Source organism: Leucoraja erinacea, chromosome 13, assembly GCF_028641065.1.
Source record: "Leucoraja erinacea ecotype New England chromosome 13, Leri_hhj_1, whole genome shotgun sequence".
NCBI lineage: Eukaryota > Metazoa > Chordata > Chondrichthyes > Rajiformes > Rajidae > Leucoraja > Leucoraja erinaceus.
This window is the reverse complement of record NC_073389.1, coordinates 21406360-21434145: the sequence shown is the minus strand read 5'-3', so window position 1 is coordinate 21434145 and position 27786 is coordinate 21406360.

The following is a 27786-nucleotide window of genomic DNA, read 5'->3' as shown; positions in this document are numbered from 1 at the left end:
CCATCTGACATCTAGATGAAAAACCCTCTTTTTCTCCCTAACTCCATAATACCAAACCAATTCCACAAATAACTACATATGGTCAGCCTCCCCCACCCACTCCCTCCAACATCCTGATGTGAAAATGTCTCACTATTTGTCAAGTTGCAAGGATACCTGCTTCTCACTAACATGAAATACTCCTAACTAGCCAATCTGAACTAAACTTGCCACAGCTCACCACAGGACAATGGTGAGTAAGGTGGGCTAAATATTGTAGCGCTATCGTGTATCGTTTTGGCGTAGTTTCGGGATCACATACACACACGCATGCACACATACAAACAAATATATAGATGTGCTGGTTTTCATCAATCCCTCTGCTCTACGGCACTCTTCAGGGCCCTACCATTCACTGTGAAGTCCTGTCTTGGTTTGACTTCCAAATGCAGCAACTCGCACTTATTTGAATAATATTCAGATTAAGATTTGTACAGGAAAGGCCCGGAGGGATAGGGACCAAATACCAGCAAATTGAATTGGGTTAAATACAAATCATTTTGCCTTGGATGAACTGAGCAGAAGATCCTGTCCCTGTACTGTGCACATCTGTGAAAATGTGATACTATGATACCTTGCAGGGAAATACTGAATTTAGTCAGCCTTGTTGTGTCCGCCCTCCATTTTGCATGTCTGCTGTATTATGCAGCAGTGTCTTGGACAGATTCAATGTGGTTTCAAATTTGCCTTGTTAATTGGAGCCCAAATTGAATTTTGTGCATTACCATTACACCCTTTCAGTCCAGCTCGTCAGGGAATTTGAAAATAATATATTCTTGCAGTAGCGTATTAAACCTACTTTAGGCTAAGGCAGTGCAAAATAATTTATGTCTGCTGCTCACTTTGATTCTGACAAGTCTGGAAGTTAAAATTAGATCTGAAATTGATTTATAAAGCAGGTCATGTCATACAAAACTTTAATAAATGTTTTAGCAGCTAACGTTGATCATTAAAAAACACTGATAAAACTCTGAACAATTCGCAAGTTGTTGAATTGCGCAAGTGTATGAAATGAATCTTTTATGATAGTTCTTCTGACTTCATGATCCATATTTGTAAAGTAAAGAAAGCCAACAAAATTATATTCCCTATATGGACAGATAATATGGAGTACTGTAACGTATATGCAAAGGCAGTGAAACATTAAAGGCAAATATTGCACTCCTATGGCTTTGAACTATGCGGGAAATTAAAAAGTGATAAATGCCTTGCAGAAAAAGCAATATTAGGTGATTTGATTAAACACAAGTGGAAAAATCATGTTCTGAGATCATGGTGCAAGGATCATACGGGGCCAAATAGGCCACTTGGCCGCTTTACAGTAACATGATCTAACGCAGCTTTCTTGGAGTAATAGTAAGGAAAACAGCATGGAACATAGTCAGAATTCCAGGAATCCTACAGTATGCGACCTAATGTTCTGCCAATGAGTAGTATAATGTTATATAAATTGGAAAAACGCCAGAGTGAAATTGGCAATTTAAGTAAGTTTATAATTCTCAGCGAAGCCAATTGAGGAGAGCTGGAGCTGGTCATGATATAGAGCACATAAGCTCCATTATTTAAGGCAGTGGATTTAAGGTAATGTGTTTTTAAATGGTTTGTGTATTGATTTTTTTTTTTTTAAATCAGGTGCATATTAAAATTAATTACATGAGCATCTTGTGGTTAGTAGAAGTTATTATGTATGTTCTCAATCAATAAAGCAGTATTTTTCCTGAGAAATGAAATTTTTGAATGAAATGTTATTTGGTTGCTTAAATACATGGCAGTTTAGAAGCATGCTTACTTGTAAAATTAAAACATGACCCTCAACTGACCGTGGCTTGTACGAATCCAACCTGAGAATAGTGATATACCTTTACATATCCATCTTGACTCAAACATGACATCAATGAGGTTCAGTTGGGAAGCTAGACTGTACTGGAGAAGTGAGGTCAACAGACTACAGTCACCACTGTTGAGCTGGCTTCTCCAGTATATTCTGGCTTCTATAGTCTGGGGCACTTAGGCCTTTGCATATCTTCTACAGCTTCAGTGGGATTGCAACATATTTATATAACATGGCAAACCTTTGCTTAATTTTGTCTTTGCAAAAACGGTAATAAATGACAGTAAAGTCTGAAGTATTAACTTCTAATAAAATAAACAAATTTTTTTTTTAAAAATAAATAAATAAATAAATACAGGCTCTCGTCCCGAAATGTCACCTATTCCCTTTCTCCAGAGATGCTACCTGACCTGCTGAGTTACTCCAGCATTTTGCTTAAATCTAAACCAGCATCTGCAGTTGCTTGAGACAAAGTAAAGTACTGTGGTTTATGGAAATCAGCATATTTATTTATAAAGTAGACACAATCTAAACTTAGCATGAGACTTAAATTTCTTTACATACTTAGCATGAGACTTAAATACATACCAACATGAGACAGATTGGTGGTTCGTTGGGGTTCAGGGCAAGTAGTCAGATTCTACTTCAATGTTTATTTTTGCTTTACTATGCCACATTCATTTTAATTGACTAGAATCGTAGAGTCATGCATCGTGGAAACAGGCCCTTCGTCCCAACTTGCCCATACCAATTAACATGTCCCATCTCCACTAGTCCCGCCTGCCTGCATTTGGCCCATATCCTTCTAAACCTATTCTATCCATGTACCTGTCAAAATGTTTTTTCAATGTTGTGATAGCCGCAGCAAATTTAATCAGCTTTAACTAAACATCATGCCATAAAATAATCACATGAATCGTAGAATGTATATCATGCATGTTAAAACAAAAAAAACATGGGAATACCATCCCTTGTGAGTTGCCTAACAAGCCACATGCCATCCTAACTTGGAAATATGCCGCCATTCCCTCACTGTTGCTGGGTCAAAATCCAGAATCTCCCTTCCCACAGCATAGTGGGTAAACCCACATCTGAAGAATTGCAATGATTTAACCAACTTCTGAAGGGCAATTAGGGGTGGCCAGTTAGATGCTGGCCCATGACCGATAGTCATCCAGGTCTTGCTCCTTGTAAGTATTTATAGTCATAGAATGATACAGGGTGGAAACAGGCCCTTCGGCCCAATTTGCCCATGCTGAGCATCATGCCCAATCTATACTTGCCTCGTCTGCCTGAGTTTGATGTGTTGGGAATGTGAAGGAGTATTGTGTAACAAACATCTTTATTTCTGACCTTATGATGGGAAGAAAGCCATTGACAAAGTAGTGGAAGATGTTTGGGGTCAAAATACATTTCAGGAAAAGAATTAAGAATATTTTTACATTAATTATGGGCAAAATATTTTTGTATATAATAGAAAACGATTTACATTATTTCACGCTAGAAAGCAATCAAGTCATGAACATTCTTGAAACACCAAATCTGGATTATCCAAGTGTTTAGTCTTGGTGAGCCATTTATGGTCAGAGTGAAGGATCACAGGCCAAAATTGTAGGTCCCTAGTTGCTCCCTGCCTGGGCACATGCTCAACTGTCACTTGTTTAAAATGCTGCTATGCTAACAAATCGTGCATGTTTTGACTGCAATTCCAAGGCATAATGTCTTGTTAGTTGGATGTCAACACCTTATCTGGCTCTTCATAGTCCGAAGCCCTCAACATAATTGCCTCCATTTGCATTGCTAAGGGCCTCTCCCACTTACGTGTCCTTGGCATGCTAATTACGCGACCTCGTGGTCGCGTTGAGGCGCGACGGTCCCGCGAAGGTCGGGCGCGACTTCATTCGACCGCACAGCCATCTGGAACGTGGGACGTCATTTGAAGATGGACGCAAAATGCTGGAGTAACTCAGCTGGAGCGGCAGCATCTCTGGAGAGAAAGAATGGATGATGTTTCGGGTCGAGACTCTTCTTCAGTCTGAAAGAAGTGTCTCGACCCGAAACGTCACCCATTGCTTCTCTCCAGAGATGCTGCCGGTCCCGTTGAGTTACTCCAGCATTTTGTGTCTATCTTCAATTTTCTTGGCCCCGCTTTGGGAGTAGAAGTGGGGGCGGATCTGGACCGCAACGGCCGTGAGCCCCAGGCCAAGTTTGGCGATCGTTTGCCTGCTTCTGCTGCTGTTGAAGGTGAGAGGTTGCGTTGCGCCAGGGTCTTGGGCCTGTCCCACTTTGGCAGTCAGTTCTGCGACAGGCCGTTGGCGCGTGAAGATTTTGTTCCCTACAAAAATTTTGGAGCCCCGCGCGATGTCGCGCACAACTACATACCCCTCCTCGCTTTTCAGTGGGACCGGCCCCGCGTGGCCATACGATGCCCATGCACCTCAATGCGACCACGAGGTCGCGTTATTTGCGTGCCAAGGACACGTAAGTGTGACAGGCCCTTTACTTACATCTGCTATTACTTTTTTCATGATGCCATTGTCCTACATGATTTTACTTCGGAGTCACGTGAGTGACTTCGTGAAGAAGCCCGCCCCAGGACGCATTGCGGCATTACGTTTCGGCATGCAAAGCGGCAGCCGGGAGACAGGGCTCCCGAAGAAACGAGAAAAAATCTAAGTTTAGGTAAGTACTTACCTTTACTTTTACAGCCCCTTTGCGTCTGCTTGTTTCCCGCAGGGCGTGCAAGCGGCCCCCTTGGACTCTGGTAGGAGTTTCCGTTCGCGGGAGGGGAGAAAAGACGCTACCAGGGAGAGAGAGCGCCGGCGGACCATGGATGGGAGCTGTGCCGGTGCCGGTACTCTCCACAGGGGCGACATTTGACAGCGCAGGAAGACGGCGCTAGCACTGCGTTGGGGGTTCCCCTCAGTCCTCGCTCGCTCTCGAGTACTGTCCAGGTGAGGCAGGCAGGCGGGCGGGAGGAGGCTTCCGACATTTGCGGAGCCGTTAAGGGGACCCACTGTGCAGTGCTGGCGTGGAGTGCGCTGCAGCCCGAGTGCAGGTGAGCAGCAGCCCGAGTGCTGAGAGAGAGAGAGAGCGAGGACCGCTAATCAGCGGCCCGCTCCCGTCACTGCACCAAGCCCGTCAGCATCAGCTGCGGGCTGAGGGGGAAAATGCTGCACCTGCCCGCTCGAGAAAGAGAGTCAGGGCAGCAACAGGCGGTAGGACCGCTTAGCGGGCGGTCCGCAAACCCGACTCCGGGACCGAGCCAGCCCGCTAGCGCCTGAGCAGCGGGCTGGATGTGTGTAAAACCCGGCGGTGGAGCCGACATCGGACTGGGACGTCTCTCCACCCAGGAGGGGGAGAGACAGCCGCCTGAGCTGCAGGAGCGGCTCTTGGGCATAGGAAAGGTGAGTTTGCAGTTGTGTTTTATTACAGATTTCAGGAACACAACGCAAAAAACTCGCAAAGAGAAACTGCCCCGCTCCAACTCTACCAGCGGGGCAGCAACCGGCGGCAGCGTCGCTCGCAGAGCGTTTTCGCTATCCCTGAGACCGAGCCAAGCCAGTCTCGCCAGAGCCTACACGGCGAACTGGGAGAGCGGGCAGGAAGCCAAACGGCCGGTCGTCTCCGATTCGTCGGAGCGGGACATGTCTCTACCAAAGCAGAGAGAGACAGCTGCCTGAGCTGCACTAAGCAGCTCCTGGAGGAGAAGGTCCACCGGGAACAGCAGCGCTCCCGGCGAGACAGGACAGGCACCTCCTCCATAGTGTCGTTCAGGCACTGCCCTTTGCTACCCTCATACCACGGGTTGGAGCAGGAGGCTAGCATTGGTGACCAGGGCAGGGCTGGTCTGCAAATGGGGCAGGCGGACAAAATTGGGAGTATGCATGAGGTGCAGGATCAGGAACAGCTGTGGGGTGTCGTGGACCGCTTCGTAGCAACCCCACGGGCTGGAGCACCGCCGGAGCCAAAACAATGGTAGCCAGCAAGAATATACAGCACCAGAGAACTATGAGGCTCTTAAGGGGAATAAGCCTAAAACAGCAAAATCTGGAAGTTGTGGGGGCCCTTATGCGGGCATAAAAACTCAAGCTACAGCGGATCCGAAGGCTCCTGATGTCAGCTATCACAGCCTATGCTTGTTCTGTGGAGATAACGAGATCAACACATGCCACCAGAAAGTGCTGGTATTAAGGTGTACCACGATTCGAACTAAATAATCTCTGAAGGGAAATACAACACCTGCCCTCAATCTCAAAGATGCAGGCTTGAGCAAAGCCCAGCAGCGGAGGCAGACTCACTGCTATTTGGGAGAGATCTGAACAAAAAGCTGAAGGAGATCGAAGAGGTATCAAAAACCTTCGGCATCATGAGGGCAGGCCAAGGGACGAGCAAACCACGACTTTCGATAACCTAACAGCAGCACCTCACGGCATCCACCAGTCTATGTCTAGAATATGGGACTGGTGAAAGCTTGGGGCCGCACTATCCCCAAAGATCTTTTAGATCAGGGCCCGCCGCGGACCCCCTGGAAAATGCGCCCCCCCCCAACGTCGCCAGCACATCCTCAGAACAAAAGCACTCAGAAAACAGAAAACACAAAACCGCCAATAACCATGGAGGTAGGTGGGTCTGGTTACTACCAGCATATAGAGCGCTTTCTTGGACTATCTTGGCTTTCATATTAATTCAGTCCACGTAACTATAAGGATGCCAAGAGACAACATAGTTGAATTGGCACAAACAAGCACAAAGTAATGGTCAAACTACCAACTACTCGACAAATAACAGAGTAATTGGGGAAAAAATGGTACCATTTTCTGTCTACATCATTCAGATGTTAGTATCAAAAACAACATATAGGTTGTCATTGAGCATCTCATGAAGTTACCCACTGAAGTAATATCAGAAAGACAGTGGTGGGGTTACCACTTATACTGGGCATTAATTATCTAAAAAATGTTCGGGTGAATTTATGAGTTTAAAGCACTTGCATGTATGGGTATAAATAGACTACACTATGGAGGTGGCCTATATTAACCATATGGCAGCATAAAGTCGGTATCATATGAGAAGTTGGTCAAAGCCAATTTGGCAATGGTATATCCATAGATATATTTGACTATCAACAACTTACCTGGGTGGTAAGCAAAATACAGTGACAGACATAATATTAAGGACTACATCAATTAGATGTTTTTCATATAAAGTTAACAAAACTATTAAGGTATATGATGCAACAGATATTAATGCATTTCATTGTCGCTGTACTGTACACTGACAATGACAATTAAAATGGAATGTGAAACTGATATCGATTATTTGCATTAACGCTATATCACCAGGTGTTCGGGGATGTCCTATGTATGTCGCAGGGGGAAACCAGACCCTGGGCCAGTGGAATCCTCATTAAAATAATTTCTCTGGGGCAGATAGTTCCAGCAGAAAGATCGTCAGCTATATATATTAACTTTTCTGACCTATAGGTCATGTTGTCATTTAAGAATGTATTTATAATATTGATAGACAAATGCGTTCACGCTGCATTGGTGAAATTAATTCTATGTATTTTTTCCCTTCTGCCTCACCAATCGAGAACACGCACAGTACAAAAGGATTCTGCTTCAGGTATTTGATAGTACCTGACGGACTTACGCAGCCCTTGTTTCACTTCAAGCCATGACATGGCTGTTGAAACTTGGATGGTGTTTTCCAGTACCCAGAATTATTAATATCGGAGTCGGGCACAAATCAACCTGTGCCATGAGAAATAAGCTCCTGAGCTGCAGATTCTGCGCAAGCCTCTGGGACTGGGATTGTTATACTGAATAATCGACACCATGACAGCATCCTTTTGAACATTCACTGGACTACAACAATTGTCCAGCATCAAGAGAAGTACTGCAAGGATAAAGGGGGAAAACCTACTCATCCGATACAGGTACTACGAACTGGAATTCCTGGAGAACCTTCATCATGATGAAGGATTCGGCTACAGTGCCATCAACACAGCTAGAATTACCCTGCCTGTTCTTTTTTCAAAACAGCTACAGGACAACAGGCCATGGGGTCACTGGCTGGAGGTAATTTGAAGGGTATTAAAACTCTAAACCCCTAGACTAGGTACACCTATATATGGGATGTCACAGTGGTTAAACCACACTTCAGGAGATCCCACCAGCCAGAGCCCTAAACCTGAACCTTCTATGCACTAAAAACATATGTTAAAGGCACATGGAGCAGCACAGAGTGTCCAGTCACTACTCCTATTTTCAACTGGACACCATGCTCACAGCTTCAGACCAGATCTCAATCATTTGTTCAGGGAATGGTCAAACCAGACCAGGAACACCTTATCCAGTCATAAAACCGGGCTACCCGCCAGAAAACACGGTATGTGCCAAGACCCTATTACCTTATATAGACACAACCTAATTATGCGAGGGAGATGAAAAGCCTTGTGGGTTGGTCACAAAACACCTTGTGGTCGGGTAACAAGCCTTTTTTGAAATAGCTCAAGCAGGTTAAAGCTCCTGGGATAAAACTAACATGTATAAAGTTGTCATCCCACAGGAGAAGCTTCCACGTCAACGGCAAAATAATGGACGTGCCTGTAAACCACATCCTGGCTACAGCAGAATAGTGGGGGTAAAACGTTCAGAGAAATAAATTATTATAAACTGTTGACAAAACCTGTTTTTATTTGCAGGAAGATTCCAATCTGCAAATATTCAAATTAGCCAAGGGGAGCATTTAAAATTCTTCAGTGTTATTATAAAAATACCATTGGTTGTTTCTATAAACAGAATCATTGGTTGATTATGATAACACGCTTCCTCCCTCAAAGGCTTCGGCAGCGAGTGATATAAAGCTGTTACACGGTTTGAAATCACAGAGCTTTGAAATCTTCACGAAGTCACTCACGTGACTCCGAAGTAAAATAGTAAGATTAAACGAGAACTTACCAGTTTGAAGTTTGATCTGTATTTTATGAGGAGTTACGATGAGGGATTACGTGCCCTCCGCTCCCACCCTCATTACATGGATCAAACTGATAATTGATGTCTCTTTATTCTTTACTATGTTACTTCAAATACGTGTCTGTCTGTGATTCCACACCGCTGCTTTGAAGTTATGCCGCAATGCGTCCTGGGGCGGGCTTCTTCACGTAATCCCTCATCGTAACTCCTCATAAAATACAGATCAAACTTCAAACTGGTAAGTTCTCGTTTAATCTTACTATTATACTTTGTCACCTGCCGACTGTTTCACATTATCTGCCCACCCAATAATGCTTTATCTGGACCCACTCCTAATCATTTGCCTGCATTCTCTCCTTCACCTTCCACCCCAATGCTCCACCGGGTGCTCTCTCTAACTCTACCCCCACCCAACCTCCCCAAGGGCAGTTCTTCCCCCAGCTCGTTTCCACTGTCATCTTTGCAGTGACAAGGGTTGGGAAAGGAAGAACCTATCATACTGTTCACGATGCCTCAGGCTCATTTGCATTGGAATTCTAGAAGCTAATTGAAAGGTTGCCACTGCGAAAATTTGGGTAACCTTGCATGATGTGGTAACGGATCAAATTTGCCACAACTGAGTGCCCTAGTTATGTTAAATGTAAGCTTAAAGCATTTTGGAAGGACTCGTTGTGCTATTATTGTAAACAGAATGGAACTACTCAGTTGTTACATTTACCCAGCAGCAACTAATTTAATTATGTTTATGACTTAGCAGCTGCACCACATTAGTTGCAGACATGTAAACACTACATTTGCTTGCTGTGAACTAAATGCTGTGCAAAACCTCCCACCTCCTGAGTGCGTATTTGCAATTTACTCTGCACCACAAGCTCTTCTAAGTTTGTTTGCAAAAGCCCCTCATGCTGTTGAATTAAACTCATTTAATCATTGCATTGAGGTGGTTGAGGTATCCAGTTTCTTGCGATGTGGCCTAGTTGAAGAGATGTAAAGTCAACTTTATCCTTTGCATTTTAGTGCACAGCCCAATAAGCTTCTACAAATTGGACGACAATATATTAACATATTTTTTGCGTATTTTTTCCTATCCAGCCTCCAAAGTGCACACATAACATGTCCTGAGAATAAAACAGCTTAGATCTTCATGTGGCTACAGCAATATCACTATCCGCTCTCTTAGCTATCACTGGGTAAATCTGAAAACATTACTGGTATTCACAAATGAACACTTCAAATGTGTAAATCCAAACGTTGGTGTGAGAGACAACCCTGGACCTCCATAGGGTGTGCTGTTGTAGATTTGGTCATTGAACTCACTGTAATGGCATGAACCTGAAGTATTCTATGCTAAATGTGGCAATAAAAGAGGTGGTTGCAGCAAATTGGGTAACATTTGGCTTGCTGTTGCAAAAAGGCCTTGTGTTGCTCCAGAAACATACACATCTCACAGGGAACTACTGGACCATTTTGATAAAGGCATTAGCATGACGACGGAATTAGCACATAGAAGACTGTTTGACCTTTGGAGTTCTTTCTTTCTCCTGATCTCACCTTGAAAGTCATTCAGCAGACATTCATCTTCACCTGAAAACCTCTGCTCTACCCCCATCACCAGCGCACTTTTAAGAGATTACAAATCGCACACAGGATCATCGTTGAACTATTTTTCACGATTGTTGCTGCATTCCAGTGTTTGGAGTTCAGAGATGCAGTGCGGAAACAGTCCCTTCTGCCTACCGAGTCTGCGCCAACCAGCGATTCCCGTACACTAGCACTGTCCTACACACTAGGGACAATTTACAATCTTTACCGAAGCAAATTAACCTGTACATTTTTGGATTGTGAGAGGAAACTGAAACACCCGAAGAAAACCCGTGCCGTAACGGGGAGAATGTACAAACTCCATACAGACAGCAACCATAGACAGGATCGAACCTGGGTCTCTGACCCTGTAAGGGAGCAACTCTACTCCTGCGCCACCGTGCCGCCCTCTGAATGCTTTTATTCACATGCTTGTTAAAGGATCTAGCAAACATGTTATGGTACTGAAATAATTTGAGATATCTGAAATGCTTGTGCAATCCTAATTGCTTAAAGTCTTTGGTGGTCTGGAAGCATTTAATTTGGGATTTAAGATTGACAGGGAGAATGAGTGAAGGCACTCAGAGTAGAACAAATTGATGAATAAGGGAAGTGGTGTTGGCAGAGGTGTATCATCATGAAGGACGTACCCATTTGGACCATTCATGACACAGTTCCCCCACCATAATACAGGTCCATCACCGATTTCCTGGCACCCTTGGTTCCAGAGCCTTTCTGGATTATACATTTTGCTGGACCAACAGAGGGGTCAAACAGTATGGGAATTGTACGCCTAGGCTACCGAAGGACCGAAGGACCGAAATACCTGCCCACAAAGTCGGCCTCGGATATGGGCTATAGGATTCGATCTGCCGCTTGGGCCTGGCTGGAGTTCAAGAGCCCCGACTGCAGTTGGCAAATTCGACCTGCCGATTGGCCGCGGAAGTCAGCTATTAGAGCTGATCTCCCGGCAGGCTGGAGTTCCAGAGCCCCGTCCGATCAGCGCGGAAGTCCCAATGAGATTGATGTTGCCACCTCTGGCCTAGGCTTCTGGTGGGGGGAGATATCAAGTGCGCTCTTATGAATTTGTCTGGATTAAAGGAGGCACTGGACCACCAGTTGCTGGAAATACGGTGGTGAACCTGTATTAAGTAACGACCAATGTTTGCAATATTGTATTTCAATTAGAAAGTTATCATCAAAATGTATTAGTTGCTATAATCACAACTCCAGTCTCAATGAAGGGCAAGTCAGGGCTTGTGAAAGAGATGGAGAATATTAACATCTGCTAGCCTCCAGGCTGCCGGTGTAGATATTAGCAACATCTCGTTGTTGGCAGTCTGTTGCTGATTTGGGAGGTCACCAAGCTCTTTTTGCTGAGAGAGTTACTTGATTTAATTTCCTTTCGCAGAGTAAAGCCGGCAGAATGAGAATGAGTATTTACAGGGCTTGTAACCATCTCCGTGGCGCTGGGTGCCATTGACTGCATACACATCGTTGTGCATTCTCCTCATTTCTTCTCCATGTACCCGAACTGAAAAGGATTCCATTCCCTAAACATCTGCCCTCTGTATGACCACAGATAGCAAATGATACAGCTTAATGCCTGCAGTTACAATGACAATGGTTACAGGCCATCTGTTTTAGGCAATTCTTTTGTCTCAGCTGTATTTCCATCTCCATAGCAAGCCAAAGGCAGACTACTGGGAAAGACAGCTATCCATTGATTACCTGGCTCATAAACAGTTCACAACATGTGTATATTTATGTGGTCTACACTGTGCCACCCAGCATTACAACAATGTTCTTTGGGCTGCAGTCCAGGCATTAGACTTTAGAGATACAGTGCAGAAACAGGCCCTTTGGCCCATCGTGTTCGCGCCAACCAGCTGTCACCCTGTTCACTAGTACTATCCTACACACTAGGGATAATTTACACTTTTACGAAAGCCAATTAACCTCTAAACCTGTATGTTTTAGGAGTGTGAGAGGAAGCATCCGACAGAAATGCACATGGTCACGGTAAGAACGTACAAACTCCGTACAGACAGCACCCATTGCACCACTGTGCCACCCCAAATTAGTCTCTGACACCTAGTCATCAAGTAATCTGATGGTCTTCTGCTTCACTGAGCTTACATAAAATCTCCATTCCTTTTCACCTCTTCCAACATAACCATCAATGCAATTTCTATAAATGTTCAGCCTATTCTTTCAGGCTTCTCACTTTCTAAACCCAAATACAGTTGCAGAAAGACTTAGATCCATCAACAGCCACAATACAGCTTTCCTAAGATTGTACGGTTTAACTTGAAATAGCATGAGCTTCTTTTTAAGTACAGATAACTAATACGGATTAGTTAATTCCAATCAATAAACAGTATACAATTGCCTTCCCATCCATATTTAATTAGAATTGGCCACTTTCAGAGATTAATCCATTTATATTCCTGTGAATATTTAATGTCATAATAAATGATATTGCTCTGAGGTGAAAGATGAAAAAATAAATTTAGATTTTTTTAAATTATTTACTTGATCTTGCTTTTATCTCCATCCCATATCCAACGTAGGAAGAACAGAATTGTCTTCCTATTCGTTATTAGGAAAATCAAAGCCACTGTTTTTGGTTTCCATTACCAACTTCATTGTCTCGTCAGCGACCCGATACCTTTTCAGCAACTCGCGTTGAACCAGACTCAAGTGTTACTTGACCCCATTGATGAACTTCAGACCACCTGTTAACACGGATGCTAATACTATCTATTTTCAAAACTGAACATTGGTCACCTTTCCCTCTGCTTACATTATATTTTTTAAACAGAGATGGATAGATTCTTGGTTAGTAAGGATAATGAAGGTTACAGGGAAAAGGCAGGAGAATAGGATTGAGAGGGAAAAATAGATCAGCTTTAATCGAATTGCAGGGTAGGCCCAATGGGCTGAATGGCTTAATTCTTCTCCTATGTGTTATGGTCTTTTGCGTATTCTGCCAATCTCATCCATGCCTTTGTTGTATCTACACTCATTTATTCTAACACAAATTCTGCCAGTTCGTCATTAAACCCTCTTTTGTTTCCAGGATAAGACATTAAATAAATGACGTGTCTTCTTTCGGGTGGTTGTAGAGCCTCACATGGTACATCTTTAAAGAAGTGTGGAGGAATTATTTCTGCTGTCCTGTGTTGCTGGAACAGAAAATCTGACCTTTATCTGGTCAGATAAAATAAAACCAATAAAATATTTAAAAACATATTTGTTGGAGATTAATGTGTGAAAATTGACTGCCATTGTTTCCATATTACATTGGCGAAATGCACCAGAATGGTTGTAAATGACTTACATATGTCCTGTCTTGGATAATGAGGCACAATATAAGAGCAACATTTTCTTGTCTTGTCTGGTCATTCATCAAAGCTCTGTTGCTCTTTTTCCTAAGTCACACCATGTTCCATTCACTCATCGCCAATGCAGTTCTTAATAAATCTAGTGTCATTTACAGCAGGGAAACAGAGGGCACACATTTCCAAATGCAGGATACAGGATCAATGCTCCTCGGTTACACATTGTTTGGTTCTTACTAAACTGATAAACAATTGCATTTGAAGCTGAAGGTCACATTGCTGAGATATTTAATGTAACTGATTAATCAGTGGAGTCATGTATTGAACTATTTGTACATACTGCAGTATCAAAAGATAATCCTGTTACCCATATGTTATTAAGCGAATGAAACAAATTCACTTATTAAACTCTACACACAGTATGGCAATAGAGATACAATAATATACTTGAATAGTTCGAGGCTAAGGAGTGTACATAATCAAGCAGACTATTTACATTGTATACATTGAACACAAGGATAACATTGTTTACACACGACCTCTGAGGCACTCTGTACACTAGCAAAGAATATGCTGACAGTCAGTGATCTGATTAAACAGACTTGAATATTTTTAAGTCCATCCAGTCTAAATGTTCAAACATTCCAATGGCACAGCAATGGAATTTTAGATGCCAATAAAATATTAAAAGGCTGTTATTTGCCTGATTAACACCACAACATAGTTGGGCTAAGGTAAGACATTCCAGGTACAGTTACCTTTCAGCATTTATCAAAGACAACCCGGAGGCACAGGTTAATGAACTGGGGTGCGAGGTGACTTTGTATTTTTAATTGAAGATTCCTTATCATCACCTATTTCAAATGAGTTGCTTGTGGCCTCATTATGTTGTGGTTTCCCATTTTTGTTTTGAGAGGGAGAAACCAAGGAACTTGGAGTGTAGGTACTGTCCAGTTTCATTGTATTTCATTTGCCTTTGTTGGGAATGAGGAAATTATGTTCTCCTGAAGCATATTGATTAGTTGTATTACGGCCTGGTTCAATCACAGTTACTAACCTCCCCACCATTGAAAGGATCGATAGAAGACGCTGCCTCAAAACGACAGCCAGCATCATCAAAGACCAACACCACCCTGGTCACACTGTCATTTCAGAAGTAGGCCTACAGTGAAACTGGACAGCACCTACACTCCAAGTTCTTTGGTTTCTCCCTCTCAAAACAAAAATGGGGAACCACAACATAATGAGCCACAAGCAACTAATTTCAAGAGCCAGATGATTGTAGGGAAGTCACTAGTCTTGAGCCTGGAGGTCACAGTTTTCAGGCTCCTGTACCTGTAGACCGTGACCTCCAGGTTCAAGACTAGTGACTTTCCTACAATCATCTAGCTTTTGAATACTACACAACACTACCTAAACTATGAACTTTGGTTTCAGTTTGGGCTTTTGTGCACTCGTTTTGAGGTTATTAATTTATTAAATATTTTGAGTATTGTATGTTAATTGTGAATATTGTGTTTATAGGTCTGTAAGAATTTCATTGTTCTGTTGTAGGTACATATGATGGTAATGTGTGAATGAAACATTCACAACTCTTCATAAGCTTTACGCAAACATGTGGTGCTGTAGGAAGGTCTCATTTTAAGGAGGCCATGATCTGTGGACATCTGGTTCACAACCCCAAGCAGCTCATGCAGAAGACTTTAGAGATACAGACTGGAAACAAGCCCTTCGGCCTACTGAGTCTGTGCCGACCAACGATCACCCCATACACTAAAGGGCCTGTCCCACTTACGCAATTTTTTTCGGCGACATGTCGCGGGGTGACGCCTGTATGGTCGTGAATAGTGGCCCAAAGAGTCGTACCTTTATATGGTCGCCGCTGGATTTTCAACATTTTGACATTTTTCTGCAATCTGCTGTGATTATGACAGGTGCCGCCGGTAAGTCGCCAAAAAAAATTGCATAAGTGGTTCAGGCCCTTAATACCATTCTACACACACTAGAGAGAAGTTACAATTTTCAGAAGGCAATTAACCTCCAAACCTGCATATCTTTGGAATGTGGGAGGACACTGGAGCACCTGGAGAAAACCCATGCGGTCACAGGGAGAACGTACAAACTCCGTACAGCCTAGTGATGATCGAACCCGGATCCCTGGTGCTGTAAGGCAGTAGCTTGACTGCTGTGCCACTGGTGCCACCCACCCACTGTGGTGGATGTTTTTGTTAAATTTTATTTTATGTGGCTGTGTGTATTGTTGCTTTTCACTTAGTATGGCTGTATGGCAACTCAAATTTAATTGTACCTTAGTTGGTTAAGTGACAATAAACATGAACTTGAACTTGACTTCAGAGCCAGGCCTCTGCACACAGGCAGCAGACTTAAGGTATATCTCTGGGGAGTGAATGCATTGGGCTTGAGGGTGAAGGGTCAAGAAAGGTGCTACTCCAAAATCTACTGAGGATTTCAACAACATTTGACTTTAAATTATTTAACACATAACTTTGTCAAAAGATTTCTGAGAATTGTTAAGTGTATCTAAATCCATGTTTTTTCATTATGAAGTATATTTTTGTCCAGTCCCTTTAAATAAATACTTTATATAGCAAGATCTGGACAACATTCAGATGTGGCCTAATTGGTTGGGAGGAAGTTCAAGGCATGATCCTCTCCACCAAAGAGAATGAGTCCAATCAGTTTCCCTTGCTGGCTATACCAACATTACACAAACATTAACATCCTGGAGGGAGCACCATGGCTTCATTGGGTTTGCTATGCAAATATTGTGGTTACAAGAACAGGCTCTAGGCTGAGAACTTTGTTTGCGTGTCAAACACTCCAGTTCCCCAATACAATTCCATCATCCACAATACCTTAAACAGGTGTGCAATGTAATCTTCACTTGCCTGGATGAGGCAAGGCAATGCAACAACACTCAGGGAGCTTGGCACAATTTCAAGATGAAACAGTTTTCTTGACTCGGATCATATCCTTAGTTTTAAACATTCACCCTTGCCATTAATGATGTGCCTTGACTGCATCATGAGACATCCACAAAATGCCCTCCAGCAACTCACAAAGTTTATTTGAACTCAGCAGGAGGAGCAGCTGTTGTGGGCAGAAAGGAATTGTCAATATTTAGGTTGAAAACAATATATAAGGACTTGAGTGGGGAAAGTGGATAGCCAGTTTAAACAGGATAAGGGGAGTGGTGAGACAGGAGCCAGAGGAGGGTTAAGAGGGATGAAGGATGATAGTCAAATGAAGCCAGGTATCAATGATCAATCAATCAATGAATGATCAATGATACTTTATTGTTACATGCACTAGGTACAGAAATTATTTTTGCATACAATCTGTTAAAACCATACAGCAGACCTCACCTAGACAGTACACGAAGAGTTGCCATATTTCTGGCGCCAACAATCTTACAAAAGTTCATCGAACAGTCTTATCTTCTCGCAGCAACGGACCAGGCCCGTAGCCGCATGTGGCCGTAGGCAGACCCCCGAGGTTCTCAGCAGCACCTGGCCAGGTTCCCCCATGTTCCCGGCAGCCCCACCCCCCGCCGTATCCCCCTTCTTTCTTGGCGAAGGGGCTGGGAGGGGGGGGGGGGGAGGATGGCTGGGAGACAGAGACAGGTGGATGACATCCAAATTCCAGCATCTGCAGTCTCTTGTGTCTCCAACATTTCTTTGCTGTCATTCCCCAAACCAGTGACATCTATCATCAAGGATAGCAGGTGCATAGCAACACCTTAGCCTGAACGTTCCTCACACACATTTCTTGCAGACATTAAACCTCTCCATGAAATTGATTCCCCCATGACTGTCAAGAGAAATGAAATTTGCTATTAAATTGAAGGATTTAAAAAGTTACCAAAAACACCAGTAGGCCTAAGGATTGGATTGGTGAGGATTTAGAGCTCACCATCAAGAAATTAATGAAGAAAGCTAAAATAAACTGTGCGAGCAGACAGGCAATAAACATAAAAATAACTGTAAGAACATTCCTGACAGACAAATACAGGTTGATTTAAAATGGAAGTAAAGAAAATGGCATAGTCATAGGGTCATGCAGCACAGAAACAGGTCCTTTGGTCCAACTTTCCCGTGCCAACCAAGATATCCCATCCACGCCAGTCCCACCTGCCTGTGTTTGGCCCATATCCCTCTAAATCTCTCCTATCCAACAGTCTTCTAAACATTTGTTTTACATCCATCTCCATAAAAGAATCTGCCAGGAATATGCTAGGATGGTCCAGAGAGAATGAGAATGAAAGAACCAACGACTAGTCAAAAGATTGCACTGTTGGTGAGCTTGAAAGCTGATAAATTCTAAGGGCCTGATGATATATAATCTCAGAATTTTGAAGGAGTCTTGGAGACATTGGATACTTTGATTGTTATATTCCAGATTAATATACATCATGAAATTGTTCCTGTGGATTGAGGTGTAGTAAAGGTGACCTCACTATTTAAGATAGAAGAACAAGAGAAAATAGTTTAGTTTAGTTTAGAGATATCGTGTGGAAGCAGGCCCTTCGGCCCGGTGAGTCTGTGCCAACCTGTGATCCCCATACACTAACACTATCCTGCACACTGGGGACAATTTACAATTTTTACCGGCGCCAATTAACATACAAACTTGTACGCCTTTTGAGTGCAGGAGAAAATGGGGGCACCCAGGGGAAACCCATGTGTTCACGGGGAGAAGGTACAAACTCCATACAGACAGCACATGTAGGCAGGATTGAATCCTGGTCTCTGACCCTGTAAGGCAGCAAATCTACAGCTTTGCCACCATAAAAATAGGAAGATACTCGCCTGTTGGCTTAATGTTAGTGCTAAGGAAAATACTGGAATCTGGAGTGAAAGATGTAAGAGAACAGCTTGAAAAGAAGAGGATTGAACAGAGTAACTATAGATTTATGAAATTAAAAAATCGCACGACTATTCTACTAGAACTTTGACTGTCCCGAAGAATTTGTAAGAAAGAACCAGTGGATGTGATATATTTTGATTTTCAGGTCAAGATATCTAACAGATACTACAACGAAATGTTTTGAGAAACGGATTTCATTAAAATGCAAGAGATTAAATTGACAAGTTTAAGCCAAGTTTAAAATGTTTCGCATAGGCGGATTTTCAAAAATGTTTTAACAAGACAGATTTTCACAAAGAAAATGTGAAAGAAATGTTTATGGCAGCAAAGATAGGATTTAAACAATACAATTAGGAATAAAGAGGAGAGTCGGCATCTTACTGCATGCCATACAATTTGGAGTGCTAATTCTTTAACGACATGTTAAAATTAAGCAGCATTAAAGAGGTGCTAAAGATCCCCTGGAATTATTCCAGAGCATTGGATTTTTGGACGACAATCCTTTCCAACCAACATTGTTAAAAATAGACCAATTAGTCATTCAGCTCAATACTTTGCTTGTTTGACTGGAATTTTCTTATGCTTATTACAGTGGTGAGAATGCAAATATATAGATGAGAGGAATGCAGTGAAAGATAATATAATCAAGGATGGTGTAAAGAAGGAGGAGGATTTTATTTGAAATGAGAAGAAAGTTGTGAAGTTTTCAGAAACATTGTTATAGATGCATTCAATGGGAAAGTAGTTAAGTTGTGTACATGAGGGGGAAAAGAGAAAGAAAAGTTAAAAGGGTGAGTTTAAATAGTTTTGAAAGAGGCTCATATATAATATTTAAAAAAACTCAAAGAGATCAGTTATCTCCCAAGGCTAGCCCCGCTGTTTCCAAATTATTTTATCATGTTACTTGAATCGTCTACCATCTCCTCTTCAGTGAGCATTTGCCACTCCATCTCCAGCTTTTTATACTGGCCAAGCCATGAAAAACACCAACTTTCAAACAACTGAAGCCTGTTCTGAAACTACTAAACAAACTTTCCTGATTGTTGTCAGTCAAACTCTCTGTGGTTCTGGTGTAGGAATGGGGATTAATCTATTTATACTCCACTGGAATTACAGCCTATACGCACAAAGTGCTGGATGAACTCTGTAGGAAGGAACTGCAGATACTGGTTTAAATCGAAGGGCGACACAAAATGCTGGAATAACTCAGCGGGACAGGCAGCATCTCTGGAGAGAAGGAATGGGTGATGACCCTTCTTCAGACTGAATTGACAGACATAAGTCTAAAGAAGAGTCTCTGCAGAGATGCTGCTTGTTCAGCTGAGTAAAGGGCCTGTCCCACCAGCATGCGATAGCATGCGTCTAGCGCGACCAAACGTGGTCGCTTGAGGCGTATGGCCTCGCGGGGCCGGTCCCACTTCGATTGGCGGAGGCGTATGTAGTTGTGCGGGGCTGGTCCCGACATCGCGTGGGGCTCCAACAATCTTGCACTGTACGAAAATCACGCGCGACAACGGCCTGTCGGCCCGCAGCCAACAGGCCGCACAACTTCTGCAGTTGGAATTGGGACCGGCCCCGCGAGGCCGTACGCCTCAAACCAACACCTTTGGTCGCGCTAGACGCATGCAATCGCATGCTGGTGGGACAGTCCCTTTACTCCTGCTGGATGAACTTAACAGGTTGGGCAGCATCTTTGGAGAAATGCATTAGGTGACATTTTCGGTCGCAACCCTTCTTCCCACTGTCGATGCCTAACCCGCTGAGTTACTCCAGCATTTTGTGTCTATCTCCTTCCTACAGCAATTACAGAGTATCGTGGATGGGTCATAGCAGGCTTTGTGTAGTATTTGAACTTCCATCCAAATTGGAAATCGGAGAATCTGGAATGAAAAACCTGGAGTATTGTTCATTTTCCTAAAATGCAAGGAATTTGTAGCTAAATATATGACATCACAGAGGAAGGTATACAACAGCTGATAGCGATGGAATAGAAAACATTGTAGATCATGGAATAACTAATTTCAGGTGAAGCAAAGCTCTATAAAATAATTCTGATATTTTAGGAAAATATCGTCATGATTTTGTCTGGAGAAAATACATCCCAAGGATCATGAACAAACATTAATACACTTTAATCATGTGATATAGGTAAAAATTGCAACATAAACATTAAAATTAATTGTGTATGAGCATTTACCTTTACAGAATATGACAAGTATGGCTTGACACATTTATTTACCTTCTTCCATGTTTGTATATCTCCTTTGTATTCCTCTGTCAATTTGATCTAATTTTGAGTGTTGTAATAATTATTTGTGTCAACAGCTAATCCCGGATGTGAATGACAAACTGCAGTTTTCTTTGGAGATTCTCCTATATCACACATATGAAAAAAGAATTTCACTGTGCAGTTGCATATGTGACAACTAGAACACCATTGAATCTAGTGCACCATTCATGCCAAATGTTGTGGGGTGGAAGATTGCAACCTTCACATGGTCCGCCCTGTTTCGACGAATGCACAATCAAATAATATCAAATAGAACAAGTTGCCCTACAACTTTAGGCTGTGCACGCCATACGCAAGAAGAAGGATCCAAATGTTGTTGTCTTTTTAATTAGTTAATGCCAGATCGGACACAGCACTATATCCAATCCACCAGAGCCAATGGCCACTTAAAGACTTGGATAGTTTAATATTTCCTTTGCAAACTCAGCGCGTATTTGTGAGAATATCTTTATACAGGTCTAGCTTTATTTTTTTTTAATGTAATACATGTGAAAATTAAATCAGAATAAATCGAAATGAATAGCTAATTTTATGTATTTCATTTAATTTTGTGTGCATGGAACTTGTAGGTTCATGGTTGTTGGATATAAACAGATACACAATATTTGAAGCTTGTTGAGAGGGTGAACAGTTCATCTGCAAGATGTAATTTTACAAACCAAATGATTTACTACAGTTTACTGTATGCAGCATTCAGCCAGTCTAGCTAAAACACAATATTATTGAAAGCAATTTCAATTAATTTACTTTGAACACAACAACATAATAAAATCCAAATCCAACTGGGTATTCACATGTGATTAATCCACTGTTTTCTAACTCCAAGTTGCTGCAATTTCTGTATTTAACCTTGCACCAAGTTGGATTTTCTAAATATTAAATGTATAGAGAAATTTCACAAGAGTCCTCTCTCAGTCATGATGCTGAGGTCATCAGTGGCATTATCTTTTATTTGAAATGACAAACATGTAAATTAGTGGAAGAGCTAAAAGGGACATTTATTACTGGTGGAGCTATAATAATTACTTTCTAACTGTGCACAGAGGACGAGCTGTCCAGAAGTTCCTGTAAATGGAGGCATCTTAATTAATGGAAGTTATTTACTCCACTCCCATACTAAAAACAATCTACCCTGTCCCATCCTTAAGCATTGTGGTCAAGTTGTCCCAAAATTTGGTTCACTCTTATGAAAAGATGCACATACATTTCTAAGTTCTGCTTTATGCTTGTTGTTATGGCTATTTCAAACTTTTCCAATGTCCAACTTTCCGTTGCCATTACTACACAGGCAGGTAGGAGTGAATTTACGCAGACGATAAATAAATGATCCTCCAGTCGTTATTTCCAATTAACTCGATTCTTTATTGAAGTAGTTGTACAAACAAAGAGATGATTCATACCAGGAATCCCTTATTCTCATACAAGCTGTAACTTTCCGTTCTCTCTCATCTGATAAGAACTGTGTACTCTCTCTCCCTTGCCTGGTCTGATCTGTGACTGCGCAATATGTAACGTCCTACAAAGCATCAAGAGCCCGCCTCCCCAGTGATCAAAATAATTGTGCAAGAAATATCTAGACAAAATAATAATATATGCCAACAGTAGCTAGCCTAAACCTAAATGGCTCCTACACTTGTATTGTTTCATACCCTGAAACATTTTAGTTAATCTATGTTTTAACTTTTCCTAAAACCTCAATATCATTGCAAATTATGCTACAGCAAAAAATAAAAAAGATTAAAGAAAATGCATTAATTGAACAAAGGAGATAAATAATGTTCGGTACATATCAGTCATGATCTAGACTATAGCATTTCAGTCATAAGGTTAGACTGAAATACTTGCGATTTATCTCACCATAAAAAATAACATTAAAGAGGAATTTCAACAGGTGTATAAGATAAAATAAATGGAGGGGTGGTGTTTTCATTAGTAGATATTTCAAGCACCAGGGGATATAAGCTGAAAATGTGGACAAAACAAAAGGGGATTGTGAGAAAATAGTACTTACCTAATGAATGCTCGTGATCTGGAATAAACTGCCTGTAAACGATATAGAAACAGAATCAAAGCCTTCAAAAGAAAATTAGGTAGGTTCTTGACAGAGAAGGCTTTGTCTAGCTATGGAGAAAGAGCTCAGGGAAATAGAGGCACAGTGGCACAGCACTAGAGTTGCTGTCTTACAGCGCCAGAGATCTGGGTTTGATCCGGACAACAGGAGTGGGCGGTACACTGGCTTCCAGTCTGTCAAAGAATTGATTTCAAAATATTACTGTTGGTTTATAAAGCAGTGAATGGTCTTGGGCCAAAATACCTTTCTGACCTTCTGCTACATTATGAACCACCCAGACCTCTGAGGTCAACTGGGGCACATCTGTTTTCTGTCCCTAGAGTCAGAACTAAACATAGAGAAACAGCATTTAGTTTTTATGCACCAGATATATGGAACACACTTCCAGAAAAATGCAGGTCCACTCCAACTCTCAGTTCTTTTAAATCAGGGCTGAAGGCTTTTCTGTTTGACGTTGCTTTTAATTAAATTAAATAATTATTCATTTCTTACAATGCACTGTAACTTTTATTCTTGTATTTTATACTCGTCTTATTCTATTTTAGCTTTTTATTAATTTTCTATTCTTTTTAATTAGTTTTTAATTCCTTTTGATTGCTTTTTAATGCTTTATGTAAAGCACTTTGAATTGCCTTGTTGCTGAAATGTGCTATATAAATAAACTTGCTTGCTGGTTTGCTTACAGAGTTTGTACATTCTCCCTGTGACCACGTGGGTTTTCCAGTTTCCCTCCAGACTCCAAAGATGTACAGGTTTGTAGGTCAGTTGGCTTTGGTAACGTTGTAAATTGTCCCTGGTGTGTAGAATAGTGTGTAGTACGGTATGATCACTTGTCGATGCAGACTCGGTGGGCTGATATTTCTAAAGTCTAAAGTATATCTGTATATATCTGTATATCTAAAGTCTAAACTCAGACTTGGCACAATACTCATGGTCGACCAAGCAGCAGTCATCTTTGTCCAGCTGTATACTTCCAAGACCTTCACTTCCAACGCCAGATGCAATCTGTGCTGCCTGTACAAGATCCTTCAGATTTACTAAAAGGATGCACCATTCCATGTCAGCATCCTCTCAAAGGCCAACATCCCCCACATGGAGACTGTGGTTATTATCAGTCAGTTACATTGGGCAAGCCACATCACTTGTATGCACCATGATAGACTCCCAATACAGACTCTGCTCTGATCTCTGTCATGGAAGGAGATTACCAGATGAAAAGTGAAAAGGATTCAAGGATATGCTCAATGTTTCTTTAAAAATATGCAGCATCCCCACCAACTCCTGGGGAACCACTGATCCATCACTGCCTAAGGTAGAAATGATCCGTTCAAGATCATGGAGACAACCCCAAAGCCAGGCATTGGCACCACATACATGCCCATCATAACCAATCGAAGGAACTCGTGAATCTATCTGTTTCATCAGCTACTCTCTCCTCCATTTTGGAACCTTCTGCAGTTACTTCTCAACGGTCGTGTTAACCACCAAAGCACCAATAAAACCAGAGCAGAAGTAAGTCATCTTGAATCCTGGGGGATTGCCTGAGAAAAAGAAGATGAAAACTTAGCAATGCCTAATATTAATTTTACTTCGGAGTCACGTGAGTGACTTCGTGAAGAAGCCCGCCCCAGGACGCATTGCGGCATTACGTTTCGGCATGCAAAGCGGCAGCCGGGAGTCAGGGCTCCCGAAGAAACGAGAGAGAATCTAAGTTTAGGTAAGTACTTACCTTTACTTTTACAGCCCCTTTGCGTCTGCTTGTTTTCCCGCAGGGCGTGCAAGCGGCCCCCTTGGACTCTGGTAGGAGTTTCCCGTTCGAGGGAGGGGAGGAAAGACGCTACCAGGGAGACAGAGCGCCGGCGGACCATGGATGGGACCTGTGCCGGTGCCGGTAAAATCTCCACAGGGGCTACATTTGACAGCGCAGGAAGACGGCGCTAGCACTGCGTTGGGGGTTCCCCTTAGTCCTCGCTCGCTCTCCACGCACTGTCCAGGTGAGGCAGGCAGGCGGGCGGGAGGAGGCTTCCGACATTTGCGGAGCCGTTAGGGGAACCCACTGTGCAGTGCTGGCGTGGAGTGCGCTGCAGCCCGAGTGCAGGTGAGCAGCAGCCCGAGTACAGAGAGAGAGAGAGAGCGAGGACCGCTAATCAGCGGCCCGCTCCCGACACTGCACCAAGCCCGTCAGCATCAGCTGCGGGCTGAGGGGGGAAATATGCTGCACCTGCCCGCTCAAGAGAGAGTCAGGGCAGCAACAGGCGGTAGGACCGCTTAGCGGGCGGTCCGCAAACCCGACGCCGGGACCGAGCCAGCCCGCTAGCACCTGAGGAGCGGGCTGGATGTGTGGAACCCGGCGGTGGAGCGACATCGGACTGGGACTTCTCTCCACCCAGGAGGGGGAGAGACAGCCGCCTGAGCTGCAGGAGCGGCTCTTGGGCATAGGAAAGGTGAGTTTGCAGTTGTGTTTTATTACAGATTTCAGGAACACAACGCAAAAAACTCGCAAAGAGAAACTGCCCCGCTCCAACTCTACCAGCGGGGCAGCAACCGGCGGCAGCGTCGCTCGCAGAGCGTTTTCGCTATCCCTGAGACCGAGCCAAGCCAGTCTCGCCATAGCCTACACGGCGGACTGGGAAAGCGGACAGGAAGCCAAACGGCCGGTCGTCTCCGATTCGTCGGAGCAGGACATGTCTCTACCTAAGCAGAGAGAGACAGCCGCCTGAGCTGCATTTAGCAGCTCCTGGAGGAGAAGGTCCACCGGGAACAGCAGCGCTCCCGGCGAGACAGGACAGGCACCTCCTCCATAGTGTCGTTCAGGCACTGCCCTTTGCTACCCTCATACCACGGGTTGGAGCAGGAGGCTAGCATTGGTGACCAGGGCAGGGCTGGTCTGCAAATGGGGCAGGCGGACAAAATCGAAAGTATGCATGAGGTGCAGGATCAGGAACAGCTGTTGGGTGTCGTGGACCGCTTCGTAGCAACCCCACGGGCTGGAGCACCGCCGGAGCCAAAACAATGGCAGCCAGCAAGAATATACAGCAATAATCTCTGAAGGGAAATACAACACCTGCCCTCAATCTCAAAGATGCAGGCTTGAGCAAAGCCCAGCAGCGGAGGCAGACTCACTGCTATTTGGGAGAGATCTGAACAAAAAGCTGAAGGAGATCGAAGAGGTATCAAAATCCTTCGGCATCATGAGGGCAGGCCAAGGGACGAGCAAACCACGACTTTTCAATAACCTAACAGCAGCACCTCACGGCATCTACCAGTCTATGTCTAGAATATGGGACTGGTGAAAGCTTGGGGCCGCACTATCCCCAAAGATCTTTTAGATCAGGGCCCGCCGCGGACCCCCTGGAAAATGCGCCCCCCCCCAACGTTGCCAGCACATCCTCAGAACAAAAGCACTCAGAAAACAGAAAACACAAAACCGCCAATAACCATGGAGGTAGGTGGGTCTGGTTCCTACCAGCATATAGAGCGCTTTCTTGGACTATCTTGGCTTTCATATTAATTCAGTCCACGTAACTAGAAGGATGCCAAGAGACAACATAGTTGAATTGGCACAAACAAGCACAAAGTAATGGTCAAACTACCAACTACTCGACAAATAACAGAGTAATTGGGAAAAAAATGGTACCATTTTCTGTCTACATCATTCAGATGTTAGTATCAAAAACAACATATAGGTTGTCATTGAGCATCTCATGAAGTTACCCACTGAAGTAATATCAGAAAGACAGTGGTGGGGTTACCACTTATACTGGGCATTAATTATCTAAAAAATGTTCGGGTGAATTTATGAGTTTAAAGCACTTGCATGTATGGGTATAAATAGACCACACTTTGGAGGTGGCCTATATTAACCATATGGCAGCATAAAGTCGGTATCATATGAGAAGTTGGTCAAACCAATTTGGCAATGGTATATCCATAGATGTATTTGACTATCAACAACTTACCTGGGTGGTAAGAAAAATACAGTGACAGACACCAGGTCACATAATATTAAGGACTACATCAATTAGATGTTTTCATATAAAGTTAACAAAACTATTAAGCTATATGATGCAACAGATATTAATGCATTTCATTGTCGCTGTACTGTACACTGACAATGACAATTAAAATGGAATGTGAAACTGATATCGATTATTTGCATTAACGCTATATCACCAGGTGTTCGGGGATGTCCTATGTATGTCGCGGGGGGGAAACCAGACCCTGGGCCAGTGGAATCCTCATTAAAAAATTTTTATCTGGGACAGATAGTTCCAGCAGAAAGATCGTCAGCTATATATATTAACTTTTCTGACCTATAGGTCATGTTGTCATTCAAGAATGTATTTATAATATTGATAGACAAATGCGTTCACACTGCATTGGTGAAATTAATTCTATGTATTTTTCCCTTCTGCCTCACCAATCGAGAACAACGCACAGTAAAAAAGGATTCAGCTTCAGGTATTTGATAGTACCTGACGGACTTACGCAGCCCTTGTTTCACTTCACGCCATGACATGGCTGTTGAAACTTGGATGGTGTTTTCCAGTACCCAGAATTATTAATATCGGAGTCGGGCACAAATCAACCTGTGCCATGAGAAATAAGCTCCTAAACTGCAGATTCTGCGCAAGCCTCTGGGACTGGGATTGTTATACTGAATAATCAACACCATGTCAGCATCCTTTTGAACATCCACTGGACTACAACAATTGTCCAGCATCAAGAGAAGTACTGGAAGGATAAAGGGGAAAACCTACTCA